We start from the raw sequence: 9,880 nt of genomic DNA, 5'->3' as shown, positions 1-9,880 counted from the left end.
TGCAATGGGATAAAATTATGTGGTACTATGTTTTGTATACTGAAACTATTTAAAGCCGTAAGGATATTTATTTATGATATTAGAGTTTCTAAAAATATATTATAATTACATTTATTCTGGCACTGAGAGAATCTGTGTGGTGTGCATATTTAAACAACACAACTGTATATTTTGGGTACGTTTTACTTTGCGTTATACATATGTGTGTTATAATTGAATTTTTATATAAAAGTTTTTATACTCTCAGGAACGTCCTCTTAGAAGTTATACCATGCATCTTTAAATGATGCAATGTGATGAAACCACTGGATTCTTATCACTGATCTCTTTATTTGTGGTGAATAAAACTGTTGCTTGATTTGAACTACATATGGTATCTAAAATATGAACTAATTTCAGTATTTTCAATAAATTGTTGCATCTGTGGGCATATTGTTTTTGAATATGCATCATGCTATATGGCCACTGTGATATCTGTATTGTACAAAAATGTCAGTGTGGATTTTAAACAAGCTGAAACTGAATACATTGTAGCCTATTTACATGTTCAGTTCTTCAGAAATATATTTCTTTGTTACTGTATATTTTCCCTCATTTATGAGTCATTTGTCTGACATGCTGAATCGTTCTGTTTGTCAATAAACGGATCATGTTCTGCAATCCAGCCATCTTGACTCCTGTTAGCTCTTCTTAAAATGTGGTCAAATTAAATAAATCAATATAGAGCTTATTCAGATGCAATTTCTTTGTTTAGATGGATGTTAATGGCTTTTTAAAAAAGAAATAGATACTATACTATTAATAAAAAGCCACTATTTTTATTACAACATCAATGAAAATAATATATGTAGTAAAATACATTCTTTGTCACAAGCAGCATGAGTGTGATTGAATATTGGTTCCTATTGTTTCAACTGGTTTGCATTACAAACAAAGCAAGCTGGAGACAATCCACTGAGTCTGCCAAACGTGGAGCCTGCAATGTGCTGATGTGACAAACGTGACACTGTGAACATCAGTGTCAGGATGATTCTCGCTGATATGCATCTGATAAGTCACCTTAACAGTGGTTTATCTGCTCATTCTGTGATTAAATTAGTCCAGACAGTGTCAGTGCATTAAAGGAAAAAACACCTAAATCAACTTCACAACTACTCTTCACTGAAAAGGTTTGACAGTACAATAGCTTTATGATGTAAAATTATCTCTTTATACATTGTGTTTCAGTGATTTGGCAAAAAGAACAAAAGGCTAGCCCTCGTAATAAATCCCATTGTGTAGAAACACATGATCTATTATCTGTAATGATTTCCCTCCTTTTTCTTAGTAGTAGAAGAGCTAATTACTGTAAATGAGTCTGGATTACTATAAGAAAAGGAGCTGAGCATGTTCGCACTTGGCTGTGGTGACTACAATGACTCATTCTGAGCTATGATTTGTTAAGAAGAATCCCAAGAGATGGAAACATAATTAGTATAAGCCCTCCAGATCACGAAGAGCTGCCTAGCAACAGAGGATTGACTCTCCTGGATCCCTAAAGTCTTAATTAGATTTCATGTCATGCACAATGAATCATGCCAATAAGCGTGTTTAAGGGAAGTTGAGCCCCAGCATCTGATTTGAACTATGCTAGTGTACTTCTAAATGTTGAGATGTTAACTTACCTCTAAAATTCCCAGTCTGGGAAATTTGTGGAAGTCATTGATGACTCATCATGCACTACACAGATTTTTATCCAATCAAATGCTCTCGAATGAGAATGTTGCTCCCACTCTTATATAAGATATACAGTATAAGAATTGGTATGCAGCAGGTAAAATACTAACCTAGACATACTTGCCCAAAATGTTTTTTTATTTCCTTGCCCAAAATAATATTTAAAATGCTTTACCTTCCATATCAGGTTATACACCATGTGATAGCTTTTTCTATTGTTCCCAATTTCCTTGTGTCATGAAGAGGTCAAGTAAAACAAGTTGTGTTATTTTGATTTAGTTTATTTTATTTTAAAATGTGTTTCTTTTTTAATTATTTTGTTTACATTTTTAAGTTTCATCTTTTATATTTAATATCAATAGTTTCAGCATTTTTTACATTTTTTCATTAGAACTCTAGTCTCCAATTTGACAGTTAAAAGGGTAACTGAGTCCAGTGAAGTAAGCAGTACATACTGTTTGTTTTCCAGTGTTCAGCCTATCAGTAAAAACATTCACATGAAATGAACATCAATTCCTAGAAGTGCAAAGCTTAAGACAGTTCTCCTGAATAATCTTGGACAAGCAGAGCTTGTTCTAAACTCAGTCTAAACTAGTTCTCAAACACACCCGAATATGGCCTTAGAGTCTAAATGTAGTATGGATGTGAAATGTAACATTTGGAAATAGAATTTCACAGTTGTGGGATACAGTATCTTCACTGAAAACACCCTTACACACTTACAGTAAGTGAGTCTGCACAATTTTTAACTTTGTATAGGGAAAATAATCAGTTTAAATGATGCTGTTTAAATTCTTCTTCTAAAAAAGGAAAAATGTACAGGCCTTTGAGTAAACACATTAAAGTTTCTTGTTTCTTATTCTAGAGATTCAGCTCTCTGACAGGTCGATGGGAATCAATAGGGTGAATCAGGGAGACCTGGGTCATTTTTACGCTTCAGATTTCTGCAGTTTACTATAATTGTCCCTCCAACACTTGAGACGAACAAATGAGATTTAAATATCATGACATCTCACCAAGAACATGGTAAAATTAACTTGGACATGCTTGTGATGAAGCAAGAAATGTACACAGGGCACCAGGGGTGTTTACATTACCCAATTTCTCACTCACCCAAAACAGCTCCAATTACTGTGTTAAATTAAAAAAGGAAGATCATTTCTACAGAGTCTGAAAAATCAATGGCCAGAACATTCAATTCAATATGAGTGCTTATATGAAGAATTTCAGAAAATAGTCCCGAGGACCTCTTATTTTACGTGTTTTGTGTAATTAACATAAAAAATTATGCACTGTCATCTTTGTTTTCTGAATTTAGATTTTTGTAAAATTATAGATAATTGAAAGAGAGCTAAATCACGCTTTTCTCAGGTTCACACACTTCAACCGTGTGTGTGATCAGGGGTCTTGGCCAGCAGGCAGAAAGAGGAGGAAGCAGTCAACATTTTTCAGACATGAATGAGGCCCTGCTAGAGTGGGCTTCCTGTGTGGGGCTATAAAAACAACAGAGCAGTGAAAAATGCCCACTGCTTTCACATTCCAGACCTTTCTGCCAGGTCTGATCATCTTGTGAGGGACCTCTTCCAAAAATATAGGCAGCAACATATTTTAATGCATGAAGACCCATTTATACTGTGATGAAATATGATTTAGAAAATATTTTCTCTCTCTTTTTTTACTATTAAAGTTTTTTAGTCACTATTCGCATACTGTTAGATGTACTAAACTGAAGAGAAACATAAAATTAGAATTGTCAATAGAATAAAATGTTCAAAGGATAAAAATCTAAAAATGAAAATAAATATTAATTCAGAGTTCTGAGGAAAAATAGTCTAAAAAAAATAAATAAATGGCACTATTGCCTGTGATTTATTAGAAATGAGTCATTATCACAAGGCTCTGATAGAGTTGCACCATGTGAACTTTCATCAGATTGTCTTGTTGTGAATAACACATACAGCATATCATATGTTTTGCCCACTTCCTATTTGCTTAAAAATATATATATATATAAATAAAATGAAATACAAACCCTGCTTAAGTATAATGTAGTGTGTCTCCAATTCACTTGAGAGTGGGCAGGTCAAGTTAATGGTCCGTTGTGCACCGCCAGCATTACCTCATGGGATATCGCTGCTTGTTATGCTTAAGGGCTGGTCACTGAAAAGTCAACGCTGACTCAATTTTTGCTGCAAAGATACATTAACAAAGAGCTTGCTTGAATCGCCTGTATATTTAATGGATATTTTTGGTCTAGTTTGGGAACTCATTCTATGGTCTGCATTAACTGCATTAAGCTGTCAAAGCCCAAGAATCACATGAGCAGACTGGCAGAATGCATTTAAAACAAACAGGAAGTGGGCTAAACACATTTGATATGTGTGATTCACAACACTGAAACAATGTTGAAAGTAAATTAAATGAAAGTAAAAGACCTGGGCTGTGTTTCCCAAAAGCATTGTAAGCCTAAGTTGATCGTAGCTCCATTGGTTTCAATGGGTCTACGATGTACTTATGCTTACGAAACGCAGCCATGTGGTGTGTGGGTTGAATGGAGTGTGTTCCTGTGAACATTAGTTCCTCTTGGGATGCAAAATGACCTCAAAATCTCATTAGAACATGGTATAGCTTGCTGGGAATTTCTATGGTTAAAAACCAAGGATATGAAGCCCTAACATAGGAATCTGCAGTTGTGCAGTGTGTGGAGTGGTTTTCTAGGGTTTTCCAGTAAAGTCCATCCTGTAGGCTATAAGAATGGTGTGGAGTCCACATCCCCTCAGCAGGTCAAGTGCACATCAAAGCCCTGTGATTGGAAACAGAAGTTCAGATAGCAAGTTCTTGGCACTGCTCAGGTATGCTGGGAAACTGTAGCACTGCATGCAATTGACCAGGAAATACTGCAGCATGTCAGTGAACTCATAAATAATTCAAGATCATCAGCACTTCTTGTCAGGAAAATCTATAGTGAAATGGGACATGTTATTTTGATTCATTTAATGACAGGCAATACAGCGGGAATTATTGTTTCTTTTTTTCATTCTTTTTTTATTATTATTACCAAATATAATCCAAAAATTGTGAATAAAATGTAAAAGAATTTTAATTTTACAGTAATTTGTTTCTCATTTCTGAAGGATTACGTGACACTGAAGACTAGAGAAACAGCTACTGAAAATTCAGATTTTGACAGGAATATATTACTTTTTAATATATATTAAAATAGAAAATGCTTATTTTGAATAGTAATAATATTTAACATTATTACTGTTTTGACTGTATTTTTGATCAAATAAATACAGTATTGGTGAGAATAAGAGATGTCTTTCAAAAACCCAATGCCATATCAAACCCAATATATTTGAATAATATATGTATATTGCTTTAAACTATATTTATATTTATTTTTTCCTTTTGTTTGCTGGCTTCCTTTCCATTAAACTTGCATAAAAGTATGCACATATCTCCACAAAAAAAAGATGTAAGACAACAACACAGTTGTTGACTCATGTCCTCGTGGTAATATGATAAACATATCAGCCATGTAACAAGGAACAGCATTCACTGTTTGTGTGTTTCTCAAATAGGGTTTCATACAATCCAGCATGAGCAATATAGAAAGCCATTTGCAAGTTAGACATACTGTACACTCTTAAAAATAAAGGTGCTTCAAAAGGTTCTTCAAGCGATGCCATAGAAGAACCATTTTTGGTTCCACAAAGAACCATTCAGTCAAAGGTTCTTTAAAGAACCATCTCTTCCTTACCTATTTTTAATCTGAAGAACCTTCTTTCACCACAAAGAAGCTTTTGTGAAACAAAAAGGTTATTCAGATGTTAAAAGTTCTTTATGGAACCATTTAGACAAAAAGGTTCTTCTATGGCATCGTGAAGCACCTTTGTTTTTAAGAGTGTACTCAGTGAACTGCTATGACTGTAATGTTCTTCAATTATTAGGCAGGAATTTTATTTTTGTTTTCAGATGTGTTTTCCTTCTGGCTCGTGGCGGCGGCATTCCTCAAGAGGGTGGAACTGAAATTGAGTTTAATACGTGAAAGCTCAAGTTCAAGTTTAAGTTTATTTGTATAGCGCTTTTTACGATACAAATTGTTGCAAAGCAGCTCTACAGGAAATTAAGTTTCCACAATATATTTATATATTTCAGAACCTTAATATATTTAACTTATGGCAAATTTGGTAATTCTGTATGTTGTCTGAGCATTGGCATCCTCTGAGGGGTTGGCATTATCTTTTCTCAGGTGTTCGGTCATCTCAGATCATTTAAGGGTTGGATCCAGACTGAAGCTTCTGTAATTCCTAGTTACCACGGGATGTTAATCCTGTGGCAGAAACAGAGAAACAAATAGAGACATAATTAGCGTAGCTGCTGTTCCATCTAAGCAAAAATTATTTGTTCAAAACAAGCTAAAGAATAATAATAATGTACATCTGATCAGATATAACTGCAGTACAAGATTATAAGATGCATTATGGGAATGCTTGGCTAAAGAGATGTGTCTTTAATCTAGCTTTAAACAGAGAGAGTGTGTCTGAACTCCGAACGTTATCAGGAAGGCTATTCCAGAGTTTGGGAGCCAAATGTGAAAAAAGCTCTACCTCCTTTAGTGGACTTTGCTATCCTAGGTACTGCCAAAAGTCCAGAGTTTTGCGACCTTAGGGAGCGGGTTGGATTGTAGCATGGTAGAAGACGAGTTAGGTACGCAGGAGCTAAACCATTTAGGGCCTTATAGGCAAGTAATAATATTTTGTAAATGATACAGAACTGAATGGGTAGCCAGTGCAGAGACTGTAAAATTGGGGTAATATGATCATATTTTCTTGACCTGGTAAGAACTCTAGCCGCTGCATTTTGGACTATCTGTAGCTTGTTTATTGAAGATGCAGGACAACCACCTAGCAGTGCATTACAATAGTCCAGTCTAGAGGTCATGAATGCATGTAGCTTTTCTGCATCAGAAACAGGTAGCATGCTTCTAAGTTTAGCAATGTTCCTGAGATGGAAGAATGCTGTTTTTGTAACATGGGAAATATCATTTTCAAAGGACAAGTTGCTGTCTAATATAACACCCAGATTTTTTACTTTAGAGGACGTAACAGTACATCTGAGTTGCAAATTGTAATCCAAAAGATTCTGTGTACTGTTTTTTTGGTCCAATAAGTAATATCTCTGTCTTATCTGAATTTAATAGGAGGAAATTATTGGTCATCCAATCTTTTATTTTTTTTTACACAATCTATTAGCTTAGATAGTTGAGAAGTTTAATCTGGTTTTGTTGAGATATATAGTTGAGTATCATCAGCATAACAATGAAAACGAATCCCGTATTTTCTAATAATATTACCAAGGGGCAACATGTATATTGAAAATAGCAGAGGACCTAGGACAGATCCTTGTGGTACTCCATACTTTACTGGTGATAATTGAGATGACTCCCCATTTAAATGAACAAAGTGGTAGTGATCGGACAGGTAGGATCTAAGCCATCTTAAAGCCTGCCTTTGAATACCAGTATAGTTTTGTAATCGATCTATGAGTGTGTCATGGTCTATAGTGTCGAACGCAGCACTAAGATCAAGTAATACTAGCAATGAGATGCAGTCTCGGTCTGAAGCAAGAAGCCAGTCATTTGTAATTTTAACAAGTGCAGTTTCTGTGCTATGGTGAGGCCTGAAACCTGACTGAAATTCTTCATAGAGATAATTTTTTTGCAAGTAGGAACACAATTGAGCAGACACAACTTTTTCTAAAATTTTAGACATAAACAGAAGATTTGAAATGGGTCTGTAATTTGCCAGTTCATTAGAATCTAGTTGTGGATTCTTAATAACCGCCAGCTTGAATGGTTTTGGGACGTGACCTAAAGATAACAATGAGTTAATAATATTGAGAAGCGGTTCTTCTGCTACAGGTAACAACTCTTTCAGTAGTTTAGTGGGTACAGGATCTAATAAACACGTTGTTGGTTTAGATGCACTGATAAGTTTATTTAGCTCTTCCTGTCCTATAGTTGTAAAGCACTGCAGTTTTTCTTTGGGTGCGATGAATGAAGCTCATATACTAGACGCAGTAGAATATACATTTGTTATTGTATTTCTGATGTTATCTATTTTATCAGTAAAGAAATTCATAAAGTCATTACTATTAAACTGTGAGGGAATATTTAGATCAGATGGCGTGTGTTTATTTGTTAATCTAGCCACTGTGCTAAATAAAGACCTTGGATTGTTTTGGTTATTATCTATGAGTTTGCGGATATGCTCTGCCCTGGCAGCTTTTAGAGCCTGTCTATAGCTGGACATACTGTTTTTCCACGCAATTCTAAAAACTTCTCAGTTAGTTTTTCTCCATTTGTGCTCAAGATTACGAGTTTCTTTCTTGAGAGAATGGGTATAACTGTTGTACCATGGCGCAGTACGTTTTTCTCTAACCTTTTTCAATTTGAGGGGGCAACAGCTTCTAATGTATTAGAGAAGATAGTGCCCATATTGCTAGTCATTTCGTCTAGTTCATGTGTATTTATGGGTACACAGAGCAGTTGAGATAAATCAGGCAGGTTATTTGTGAATCTGTCTTTGGTGGCTGGAACAATAGTTCTGCCCGGACGATAACACGGAGCCATATAATTAATATCAGTAATACGCAGCATGCACGATACAAGGAAATGATCAGTAACATCATCACTTTGAGGTATGATATCTATATCGGTAAGATAAATTCCATGCGATATAATTAAATCTAGTGTATGATTAAAACGACAAGTGGGCCCGGTGACGTTTTGCTTGACTCCAAAAGAGTTTATTAGGTCAGTAAACGCAAGTCCTAACGCATCATTTGTATTATCTACGTGAATGTTAAAATCTCCGACAATTAGCAGTTTATCAACATTGACCAAAGAATCTCAAAACTGAAAACTCACTCATCACTAGTATTACGAGCAAACTTATCACAGAGGTTCTAAAATCTGAGTAACAATTTAAAGAAATAAAATATAAATTAATGTTCTAGTAATTCTATATATATATATATATATATATATATATATATTTATTCTATGGGGAACAGCTATTATGATGATTCATTAATTATTTTCTCCATTTATTTAACATTTTACATTAGATCGAATTTAAAGTGAATGTAGTATTTTTGAAATGTACTGATGCCATATATTGCGATATCAATTCTCTATAGCTCCTTTGGGAGGAACTTGTGTTCCTGCAGTTACAAACATCTGGAATACATTTCCTGTGAAGCCATTTAAAGCCAGCGTTTAGCACTCTGGCACCTACAACGCTGCATGCCTTGTGCTGCGGCAAGTGTTCAATATGTGCATATATTGTGACACTAGATGTACGCTCTGACTGGTGAGCACAACCCTAACGGCATGGTCACATGCTAGCACAATTACACAACAAATACGCTCACACTGAGAAATGCTGGGTGACGTAGCCTAAACAGGAAAAGGCTGAGACATTATTTAATCCAAATGGTTTCTGAGTTTGGACCAGTAAGAAAATAATGGCAGAAATGGTAAAATCACATGAAATGACCTAACTGGGGGACATTTATTGCATTTCTAAGCATCACACCATTTTGTTTGATAAGCTTGAATCACAGTATTGTAAAATTAAGCAAAGCAGGATGTTTCATATGTCTGGACTAGCTTGATACTGATGTTTTGGATCAATGTGCCCTTTTTATCTTGGAAATCTCCAGTAAAGTGAGGACTTTTGAGACAGGAGTGCCCATGGTTGGCATTAGTAGGCTTGCTTGGCACACCTCCCGGAGACCCGTCCTGCTGAAAGTGGAGCATGCTTCAGTGTTTACAGCCAGTGCTGAGGAAAGCGGCTGTGCCCGGGCCAACTACAAGAGCAGGCAGGTCTGGCAAACAGACTGTGTTCCCACGGCTTGGCCTTGAAAAAGGCATTTGTCACTATTCACAGTGAACACTCCTCTCATCAACCAAACAAAATCACTTGTAACTGACAGCAATAACTATACGTATTGTTACTCACTGATTCTCCAAACAGTATCAAATGAGTAGATGGTAAATAATTACCATTAATTTAGAATTGAGGCTCAAATCAAGTCCATGAATTGCCTAAATCCAATAGAACTTATAAAAATAATTTGAAATATTGAACAAAAT

This window comes from Barbus barbus (assembly GCF_936440315.1).
Source record: "Barbus barbus genome assembly, chromosome: 6".
Classification (NCBI taxonomy): Eukaryota; Metazoa; Chordata; class Actinopteri; order Cypriniformes; family Cyprinidae; genus Barbus; species Barbus barbus.
Note: the sequence above shows the minus strand (reverse complement) of the source record.